We start from the raw sequence: 12,364 nt of genomic DNA, 5'->3' as shown, positions 1-12,364 counted from the left end.
AGGAGACATTTGTAATACTTTAAGCAATAAAACAAAATTTTTAAAAAAAGTAGCAAAGAGAGAGGAACTAAATAAACAAAATCAGAAATGAAGTAGGTGAAGTAACAATGAATACCACAGAAATACAAAGGATTATGAAAAAATACTATGAACAACTCTGTTCCAAAAAAAAATGGACAACCTAGATAAAATAATCATATTTTTAGAAAAATACAAGCTCCCAAAACTCAATCAGGAAGAATCAAAAAACCTGAATAGGCCAATAACTACCAAAGAAATTGAAGCAGTGATCAAATACTTTCCATCAAACAAAAGCCCTGGTCTGGATGGCTTTACAGGGGAGTTCTACCAAGCATTCAAAGAACTAAAACCTATCCTCCACAGACTATTCCAAAAAATTCAACAGGAAGGCACACTTCCAAGCTCTTTCTATGGAGCCAGCATTACACTAATTCCAAAATCAGATAAAGACATCACAAAAAAAGAAGAATGACAGGCCAATATCCTTGATGAACATAGATGATAAAATCCTCAACAAAATTCTAGAAAATAGGATCCAGTATTACTTTAGAAAGATCATACACCATGACCATGTTGGGTTTATTCCGGGGATGCAAGGATGGTACAATATCCACAAATTGATAAATGTGATACATCAAGTAAACAAATTGACTGTCAAAAATCACATAATTATATCAATTGATGCAGAAAAAGCATTTGACAAAATCCAACACCCTTTCTTGATAAAAACTGTCAGCAAAGTGGGAATAGATGGATCATACCTCAACATAATAAACACCTTATATGACAAACCTATAGCCAACATCATACTCAATGGGCAAAAAAACTCTTTTCCCCTAAGAAGGGGAACGAGACAGGGATTCCCACTTTCACTACACCTGTTTGATATAGTACTGGAAGTGCTAGCCATGTGATCAGATAAAAAGAAGAAATAAATTCCATCCAAATTGGAAAAGAAGTAAAATTGTCCTTATTCACAGATGACATGATACTGTACACAGAAAATCCCAAAGACTCCATCAAAAAACTTCTACACTTAATAAATGAATTCAGCAATGTAACAGGATACAAAATTAACACCTAGTAATCTATAGCCTCTTTATACACCAATAATGAACTCACAGAAAGAGAAAATAAAAAATAAAATAAAAAACAATCCCATTTACCATTGCAACAACAACAACAACAAAAATGAAGATACCTAGGAATAAACTTAACTAAGGAGGTAAAAGAACTGTACTGAAAAATTACAGGATATTGGAAAAGGAGATAGAGGAAGATATAAACAAATGGAAGAACATACCATGTGCATGGATTGGTAGGATCAATATCATTAAAATGTCCATAGTACCCAAAATCTACAGGTTTAATGCAATCCCCATTAGGACACCAACAGCATACTTTAAAGATCTAGAAAAAAACTCTCCAAAAATTCATCTGGAATAAAAAAAGACTCTGAATAGCCACAACAATTCTGAGAAAGAAGAACAAAGTAGGAGGGATCACAATACCAGATATCAACCGATATTAGCAAGCCACGGTTCTCAAAACTGCTTGATACTGGCACAAGAACAGATATATAGACCAATATAACAACAGAGAACCCAGAAATCTACCCAAGCCATTAGGCTCAATTAATATTTGACAAAGGAGGCAAGTGCGTACAATGGATTCAAGACAGTCTCTTCAATAAATGGTGCTGGGAAATTTGGAAAGATATATGCAAAAAAAATGAAATTAGATCACTAACTTACACTATACACAAAAACAAAGTCAAAATGGCTAAAGGACTTAAATGTAAGATGGGAAACCATAAAAATCCTATAAGACTCCATAGGCAGCAAAATAGCAGACATAATTTGTAGCAATATCTTTACTGACACAGCTCCTAGTGCAATGGATACTAAAGGGAAAATAAACAAATGGGACTACATCAAAATGAAAAGCTTCTACATAGCAAAAGACATCAACAAAACAACAAAAAAAGCCCACTGCATGGGAGAACATATGTGCCAATGATATTTCAGTAAGGGTTTAATCTCCAAAATTTACAAAGAACTCATTCAACAAAAGGAAGATAAATGATCCAATCAAAAAAATGGGCACAAATCCTAAATAGTTTTGAAAGAGGACATACTGAAGGCCAAGAGACATATGAAAACATGCTCAAAGTCGCTAATCATCTGAGAGATGCAAATCCAAACAACAGTGAGATACCATCTCACACCTGTCAGAATGGCTATCATCAGCAAATCAACAAAGAACAAGTGCTGGAAAGGATGTGGAGAAAAAGAACTCTCATGCACTGATGGTCAGAATGCACACTGCTGCACCCACTTTGGAAGACAGTATGGAGTTTCCTCAAAAGGTTAAAAATGGAACTCCCATTTGACCCAGTAATCTCACTTCTAGGACTAAATCCCAAGAAAACAGAAACAACAATCAGTAAGGATATGCACCCCTATGTTCATAGTAGCACAATTTACAATAGCTAACATTTAGAAACAGCCTAAGTGCCCATCAGCAGATGAGCGGATTAAAAACCTGTGGTACATCTACCCGATGGACTACTATGCCGCTATAAAAAAGAAGAACTTTTACTATTTTCAATAGCATGGATAAAACTGTAGAGCATTATGTGAAGTGAAATAAGCCAGTCGGAGAAAGATAAATATCACATGATCTCACTCATATATGGGATATTATGATCAACATAATTGGATGAACAAGAATAGATCCAGAGACAAATGGCAGGGGAGGGGGTGGTTAGAGACCAACCAAAGGACTTGTATGCATTCATATTACCATAACCAATGGACACAGACACTGGGGCAGTGGGGTCTTGCCACAGGTGGGCTTTTCGGGGTGGGGGGTTGCCAAGCGGTGAAAAAGGAGACACATGTAAGACTTTAGATAATAATTTTTTTAAAAAAAATAATTGAAAAAATCAACAACAATATGGTACCAGCATAAAAACAGACAATTGGAACAGAATTGAGAGCCCAGAAATAAACCCAAGTATATATGGTTCACTATATTTGACAAGGGAGTGAAGAATGCTCTATGGATAAAATATAATCTCTTCAATAAATGGTGCTGGCGTAATTGGATATTCACAAGTAAAATAATAAGCTGGAGCTATACCTGACACCACTAACAAAAATGAACTCAAAATGGATTAAAGATCTACACTAATAAAAGAGAAAAATGGTAATTGGTGTACGACGATACCCTTTTCATTGGCTAATCAGGGCTATATGCAAATTAACTGCCAACTATGATTGGCAGTTAACTGCCAACAAGATGGCGGTTAATTTGCATATGTAGGCACAATGCAGGGAGGCGAAAGGGAAAGCAGGAAGAAGCCCCCTGCCACTGACAGTGATCGGAAACCCAGGGGGGAGCTAAGAGCTGGGGGGCCAAACAGGTGCCTTTTCCGCCCTGGCCAGTGATAGCAGGAAGTAGGGGTGGAGCCAGCAATGGGAGCTGGTCATGGTCGAAGCTGGCAGTCCCAGGAGCTAGGGGTCCCTTGCCTGGGCCTAAAGCGGAGCCCACGATTGCGGGGCCGCTGCAGCTGCGGGTTCCCGCTGCCGGAGCCAGATGCCTCAGCCAGAGGCATTAGGCCTGGGCAGAGGCGGAGCATGCAACCACGGGGAGCTGGGGGTCCCCTGCCCAGGCCTGACACCTCTGCCGGAGGCCTCAGGCCTGGTCAAGGGGCCAATCCGGTGATTGGTGATCGGAGGGTGATGAGGGTCAACTCCTCTGGCCGAGGCATCAGGCCTGGGCGGGGGGCTGAGCCGGGGATTGGGGGGATATGATGGTCCCCTTGCCCAGGCCTGAAGCCTGGGTCAGAGGCGTCAGGCTTGGGCGGGGGGTGGAGCAAGCGATCAGAGGGAGATGGGGGTCCCCTGCCCAGGCATGATTCCTGGGCCAGAGCCAGTGATTGGGGGGAGATGGGGGTCCCCTGTCCAATCCTGACACCTCTGGCTGAGGCGTCAGGCCTGGGCAAGGGGCCGATCAGGTGATCAGAGGGTGATGGGGGTCTACGCCTCTGGCTGAGGCATCAGGCCTCGGCAAGGGGCAGAGCCAGCAATCAGAGGGGTCTGGGGGTCCCCTGCCCAGGCCTGACGCCTCTGTCAGAGGCGTCAGGCCTGGGCAAGGAGCCGATCCTGCGATTGGAGGGTGATGGGGGTCAACGCCTGAGGGCTCCCAGTATGTGAGAGGGGGCAGGCTGGGCTGAGGGACACTCCCCCCACACACACCCAGTGCACGAATTTCGTGCACCGGGCCCCTAGTTTAAATATAAGACCTTAAAACATTAAACAGCTGGAAATATGTAGGAATAAAACTCTTTGACATAGGTCTTGGTAGTAATTTTTTATATGACATCTAAGGAGCATGCAACAAAATTAAATATAAACAAGTGGAAACATAACAAACTAAAATAACTTATGCACAGCAAATAAACCATCAACAAAGTGAATAGAGAACCTATTAACTGGTAAAAATATTTGCAATCCATATGCCTGAGAAGAGGTTAATATCTAAAAAATATATAAATAACAACTCAATAGCAAACAAAATTTAAAAATAGACAAAGGCTATATGAAAGGTCAACAGGAACATGAAAACATGCTCAACATCACTAGTCATTAGAAAAATGCAAATTAAAACCACAATTAGATATCACTTCATGTGTATTAGAATGACAGCTATCAAAAAAGATAAAAGATAACAAATGCTGATATGAATGTGGAGAATAGGGAACCCTTCAACAAATGTCACTGGGGTATCCAGATTAAAAAAGATGAAGTTTGATGCTTATCCCACACATTATTTAAAAATTAATTTAGCCCTAGCAGGTTTAGCTCAGTGAATAGAGTACTGGCCCCCAGACTGAAAAGTGCCAGGTTCAATTCTGGTCAAGGGCAGGTACCTTAGTTGCAGGTTTGATCCCCGGCTCTGGTAGGGGCAGAATGCAACCAATTGATGAATCTCTCTCGCATCGATGTTTCTCTCTTTGAAATAACATATAATACAGCAATTTCTTTCCTAGGCATATACCAGAAAGAATTAAAAGCAGGTGTTCAAACAAAATTTGTTCCTGAAATATAGCAGCACTACCCACAATAATTAAAGTGGAGGAAACTCATCCATCAACTGGTAAATGGGTTTACAAAATGTGGTATATCCATACAATATATTATTGTTAGCCATAAAAAGAAGGATGTAATTACATAAACTACAGCCATACATCCATATGAACTTTTAAAATATAATGGTAGGTGAAAGCAGCCAGAAACTAAAGGTCATATATTGTATGGTTCCATTGAATAAAATTGTAATCCATACACACAAAAAGCAGATTAGTTATTGTCTTAGGCTGTGGAGGGCTTGGGGGAAGTGAGAAGTGAAAGTTTACAGGGTTTCTGTTTCAGGTAATATAGGTTTTTTTTTTAACTAATTAGATAGTGATGAAATTATACTACAATTTAAAAATTCTAATTTTCATTTTTAATTACAGTTTACATTCAATATTATATTAGTTTCAGGTGTACAGCAGAGTGGTTAGATAATCATATACTTTACAAAGTGTTTCCCCTGATATTTCCAGTATCCAACTGGCACCATACATAGTTATTACAATATTATTGACTATATTTCCTATGCTGTACTTCACATTCCCATGACTATTTTCTAACTTCCATTTTGTACTCTTAACCCCTTCTCCTTTCTCACCCAGCCTCCTAATACCCCTACCATCTGGCAACCATCAGCTTGTTCTCTGTATCTATGAGTCTGTTTCTGCATTGCTTGTTGTAATACATTTTAAATGTTTATAATACCATGGCTTTGAACACTTTAAAGTTGTTAAAATGGTAAATTTTGTTATGTGTATTTTACTAATAAAAATTAACAAATAAATGATTATTTTATTTTAGTGGCCCCTTCATAATTTTCTCCCTGTGTTCATAGGTTTATCTGATCCAAGCAAACAGAATTTTGAAAGACAGATAACGGGACTAATATATTTTATGAGAAATCAAGGTTGGACTCTCCAGAGTGAAACAAGGTCACTCAAATATGTCAAAATGTTTTGATGATAGGTCTGATAGTAACAATTAATTAAGAGGGGAGTAATATCACTAGGGAACTATGGTATATGATGGGACAGGTGCCAGATACAGGAAAGAGGAATATCTCAAAAGGAGAGGAGCTATTAAAGACAAATTCAACTTCTCTATTTTTTCAAGGGCTAGACTGGACAGGATCATATGAATTTTTTAAACCTTTTCCTGAAAAACACTAGAATACTTTTCAACACTAAGTTACACATAGGCATTTTAAACCTACCTTGTGATTGATACACTTGCAGTGAGTGGATTAATACTTCTGGGAAGTGTGGAAAAAGCGAGTTTCTTTTTCCTCATAAATTATTTTGTCCTCAAACCGCTAGTCCTAGTACTGTACTTGCAATTTATTAGACACTGATACTATTTTTATGAAGTCCACTATAATTCACATCATTTCAATTAAAATACATATTTGTGAGTGTATATGAAAACCCTTTTCTCTGTTTTTATTTCAATTTCCCTTCCTTGTCTCGGGCTACTAAATGCAGAATCCAATTCCTAAGTCATATTTGACTTGAAAGCTAACCTGGAAAGTTCTAGTATACAGATGTCTATTGGTCCTGTATATTAGGTTTTAGGCTTCTTATTCAGACTCATGGGACTTCCATTTCTTAGTGCACATTTTGACATATGAAGGCAAAGAAGGCAACAGGATTGTAAGAATATATCAACAAGAAGTGATAAATCAGTTAAGCCTAAGACAAATGAGGCTTGGCAATAATTGAACTTATAGGAGGAAAAATAATGAAATAGTATGAATAGCTCATAAACTCTATGGTTCCTTATATAAGTTTGCTCAATTTAACATTGGTCATTATTTTAATTTCTGTACTGTTAACTAAATCTAAAATTGAAAAGCTCAACAATTAAGAATAGAGGCATAAAACATGCTCAGAAAGGCAGGTCTTATGGGATATTAATTTCTAAGACTTCCATACCAAATCAGTTAGTCCTTACATGCCATATTATACTGAGGAACTATTAATGATGAGGAATTAACGTGGTGAGATTCAGTGGGTACCAGGAAGTATCTCACCAACCTCACCAAACTTACTTAAAAAAATGTCTCGTTGAAATTTGTACTTGCCTGATTAGCAAGTTATTATTTTCTTTAAATAGTGCTTTTTGTGGGGTCCCCTTCTATATATTGTAAATATCTCAAAATAGGATAAGATGACAACTCTTCAGATGTGTGAGGAAACCAGCTCTTACAGGTGTAATAGACCCATTGTGTGCATACTTCACCAATTTCTACTTCAGTGACTCTTCTTTTGTAGCTTTAAACTACTCATGATGGGAGTATAAACACCACTGAAATGGGGTGAAAGAGGTAGAAGGTAGTAGAGGAGGGATAAATGTTGATAGACGGATATTTGACTTTGGGTGGTGAACACACAATGCAATATACAGATAATGTATTATAGCAGGGATTTTCAACCTTTCTCATCTCATGGCACACTTAAAGTACTAACATTCTGTAGCACATCAAAAATATAGTGTATTTTGGCCAATCTGACAAAAATAGGTATAATTTTGATTAATTCACATTTGATAGCTATTGTTGTTATTTTTCAATTTGGCAATCTAAGAGAAAAGAAGTCAGTACCCCTGAATAAATACTTAGGTATTGCATGTTTTAAAATTTTTGAGTGCACACCAGTGTGCCAGCCGTGGCATGGCAGTTGAAAATTGCTGTATTGTAGAATTGTACACTTGAAACTCATATAATCTTATTAATCAATGTTGCCCTAATAAATGTAATTAAAATTAAAAAAATAAATTGGAAAACAAATCATATTTACTTGAAAGTCAGTTTGACCATTTTAAGTTCATATCTGTAATCTCAAAAATTATTTATGTAACATATTTTGCACTCATAAAAATACACTGTTATAGAAAAGCTTTCCTTGGTTTTGCATATTGTTTCATATACATCTACTTCAATGACTGGAAAGTGGTGTGTGTGTGTGTGTGTGTGTGTGTCTTTTCCCCAAAAGAGACAAGAAGATGTAGAGGTTTATCTTAGTTTGGGGTACATAAAGTTATCATATAGGTTATAAGTGGGTTACATTGGAAGCAGCCTTAGAGTAAGTGTATGCTTACATAGCATGGTTTCAAAGATACAGGAAAGTTACTGAAAAAAAATGCTGCAGGCTTTCAAGGATGCAGAAACTCCATTTTTACTGTAAGAGACTGAGGTTACCTAGAATGCATAGTTAAGATCTCACATTCACAAATATTTCCTGAAAATAAAATTGAATAAGAATTAGAAAGAAATCAGAAAATGAGAGAGGGCCAAGTGGAGAAAAGGACAGCTAGAACCATCAAAGATAAACCTTACCATCTATTTTTATCTTCTTTCTTTCTTTTTTTTTTTTTTTCAGGAAGATGCTGAAGACAAAAATAAATAAATAAATAAATAAATAAATAAATAAATAAATAAATAAAACTCAGAAAGAATTCAACTTTATATCTGTCTTTCAGGCATGGAAGCATTAGCATTATTAAATTTGTAAATATAATTTGGAATCTTTTTGTAGCAGCTTGCTTGTACGTTATTCTACATTCAAAGGTTCCATTGCTGAGATCAATTGACTCATTGCTTGGGTTTGATCACTTGGCATTTTCTGAGCCAAACCAAAGCCTCAAAGTAAATATTTCCTACATAAATCATTTAGGCCACAAATGAAAATGTAAGGAAAGCAGCAGGGAAAATATTGCTTTAAAGTTTCTTGCAAACCATACTGCATGAATTAGTGACTAAAGAATGCAGCTGTCAAGAGACACAAAAAGAGGAGTCAGTGGTAAAAAACAGCATTTTAACATTTTCACCAGTTTCAAATTGTTAAGGCTCCAAGCCCCAAAAGTTTTCATGTTTCTTCACATGCTAAGTAAGCTAAACTTCTGCTTCTTCTAAGACTTGTAAAATTTTCTCTTTGATATGTTTCCAGAAACCACAAAGAAGAAGAAAAACTAACATATAGCATCTTTGTGTTTAGTTCCAGAAGGAGGAAATCTGCAGTAACTAATTAACTAATATATACATATCCTATCTAATAAAAGAGAAACATGGTAATTAGCATATGACCGCTACCCTTCCCATTGGCTAATCAGGGCAATATGCAAATTAACTGCCAGCCAAGATGGTGGCTGGCAGCTTGGCAGCTTGAAACTAACATGAGGCTTGCTTGCTTCAGTGACAGAGGACTCCAACGTTCCCTGCCTGCTGCTGCAGGCGTCTGAGCTGCAACTCTAAGCAACTATGTTACAAATATAGAAGCTAAACAAAACCCCAGAAACCTGCTTTAGTCCGCCGGGCTGCAGCCAGCAGGATCGCAACATTGTTTCAAATACAGAAGGTAAACAAAGCCAGAAACCTGCTTTCAGCAGCGGAGGCCTAAGAGCTGGAGCCAAGACTCAAAGCTAAAGCTGGCCCAGAATAAAAAAAAAAAAAAAAAAAAAAAAAAAGAAAGAAAAAAAGGAGAGGTTGGGTGCTTCAGTCACCCGCCAGCCTGCAAACAGCCCTCAGCCCCTCACCCAGACTGGCCAAGCACCCCAGTGGGGACCCCAACCCTGATCCAGGACACCCTTCAGGGCAAACCAGCCGGCACCCACCTGTGCCCCAGGCCTCTATCCTGTATAATAAAAGGGTAATATGCCTTCCAGCACCGGGATCAGCAGAGCCGCGAAGCCTCCCGGCACCGGGATCAGTGTGACGGGGGCAGCGCCCAAACCCCCCGATTGCCCTGCGGCTCTGTGTGTGACAGGGTGTGGCACCCCAACCCCCTGATTGGCCCTGCTCTGTGTGTGACAGGGGGCAGTGCCCCAACCCCCTGATCGGCCCTGCTCTGTGTGTGAAGGGGTAGAGCCATAACCTTCCCAACGGCTCTGCCCTGAGTGTGAGAGTGGTGGCGCCCCAACCCCCTGATCGGCCCTGCTCTGTGGGTAATAGAGGGCAGCGCCCCAACCCCCACCCCACGGGCCCTGCTCTGTGTGTGATGGGGTAGAGCCATAACCTCCCCATCGGCCCTGCCCTGAGTGTGACAGTGGCGGCGCCCCAACCCCCTGATCCACCCTGTTCTGTGTGTAATAGGGGGCAGTGCCCCAACCCCCTGATGGGCCCTGCTCTGTGCGTGACAGGGGGTGGCGCCACAACCTCCCCATCAACCCTGCCTTGAGTGTGACAGGGGACGGTGCCCCAACCCCCCAATCAGCCCTACCCTGAGCGTGACTGAGGGTGGCATCGCAACCTCCCAATCCGCCCTGCTCTGTGCATGACAGGGGGTGGTGCCCCAACTCCCCAATCGGCCCTGCTCTGAGCCCGACCAGGGGCTGCACCTAGGGATTGGGCCTGCCCTCTGCCACCTGGGAGCAGGCCTAAGCCAGCAAGTCATTATCTCCCGAGGGGTCCCAGAATGGGAGAGGGCACAGGCCGGGCTGAGGAACCTCCCCCTCCCCCCCGAGTGCACAAATTTTTGTGCACCGGGCCTCTAGTATACTAATAAAAGGGTAATATGCTAATTAGACTGGGAGACCTTCCAGGAGACCTTCTGGACAAAACCATGATGATGGGGCCGAGGTAGAGATGGTGAGGGGCCAAGAGGGGAGGGCAGTTGTGGGTGATCAGGCCAGGATGGGATGGCAGTTGTCAGTGATCAGGCCGGTGGGGGGGCAGTTGGGGGTGAGTAGGCCATCATTGGGGGTCAGTTGAGGGTAATAAAGCTAGCAGGCTAGCAGGGGGAGCAGTTGGGGATGAGCAGGCTGGCAGGGGGGCAGTTGGGGGCAAGCAGGCCAGCAGCACAATTGTTAGGGGCAATCAGTCAGGCAGGCAAGCGGTTAAGAGCCAGCAGTCCCAGATTGCGAGAGGGATGTTCAACTGCCCATTTAGGCCTGATCCCTGTGGGACATTCCTCGAGGGGTCCCAGATTGGAGAGGGTGCAGGCCGGGCTGAGGGACCCCCCCACCATGCATGAATTTCATGCACCGGGCCACTAGTCACTAATTATATACATATCCTATCTAATAAAAGAGAAACATGGTAATTGGCGTACTACCGCTACCCTTCCCATTGGCTAATCAGGGTGATATGCAAATTAACTTCCAGCCAAGATGGCGGTTAATTTGCATACATAGCCGCAATGCTAGGAAGTGAAAGGGGAAGGACTGAAGAATGGCAACCCAGGCGGCAGGCAAGAGCTGGGGCGTGGGCAAAGGCCACCTTCAGCCGGTGATCGCCATCGGAAAGCCGGTTGGGGTTGCCGGATGGCCTGCGCCCTGAGATCGCCATGACATGGGAGGGCGGGAAGGTCAGGCCGCAACCCCGGACCCCCCCACGCCTGCCAGGATTGCAGGCTGGCCTGCACCCAGCAATCGCCATGGCGATTGGAGGGCGGGAGGGCCTGCGCCTGGCTATCGGAGGGCGGGAGGGCCTGGGCACAGGCCAGGGGGCAACCCCAAACTCCAGGGGCTGGTGGCTGGCCTGAGCCAGGAGATCGCCATGGTGATCGGAGGGTGGGAGGGCCCGGGAGCAGGCCAGGCGGCAACCCCAACCCCCCAGAAGCTGCCTGCCAGTGCCCATGTGCAGCATCAGAAGCCCACAGCCCGAGCCTGTGTGCAGCCTCTGAAGCCGCCTGCCCACAGCATGTGTAGCCACAAAAGCCGCCTGCCATCACCTGTGACCTGATCCGGTCCTGGGTTGCAGGCCCGCGCCCGTGTGTGGCTGCAGAAGCCACCAGCCCATGCCTGTGTGAAGCCACAGAAGCTGCCTGCCTGCCACATCCCACTATGATCCACTGAGTTATGAGGCCAGAGAGCAAGGAGAACTTCCACCCCTGAGTCAAAGTGGGGAGCGGAGGACACGGCCTCCCCTCCTAAAGTCGCCAAAGGACAGGACCTAACCTAAGCCACATCCTCTGTGACAGCCGGGCAGGCACCACTGACCCTCTCTGCAGGCCAGGTCCCCCTCCCCCTTCCCCTGTCCCTGCACAGCTCCCATAGCTCCCCACTGGCTGAGTCAGGCACAACAGGTTTGCAGCCGCAGGGGCGATTTAGCAGCTAATGAAAAATTCGAGAACGAACAAATGAAGCAGCTACTGCAGTCGGGAAAAGACGTTCATCAAATTCGTTGTCTCTGAGAAACTGAGGCAGCCAGCACAGGCCCCTGCACAGGATGAGGCTTCTGCTTCTAAAGAAACATCCTGGGGTTAGAA

The sequence above is a fragment of the Myotis daubentonii genome, chromosome X (genome assembly GCF_963259705.1).
Source record: "Myotis daubentonii chromosome X, mMyoDau2.1, whole genome shotgun sequence".
Classification (NCBI taxonomy): domain Eukaryota; kingdom Metazoa; phylum Chordata; class Mammalia; order Chiroptera; family Vespertilionidae; genus Myotis; species Myotis daubentonii.
This window is presented reverse-complemented; position numbering follows the sequence as displayed.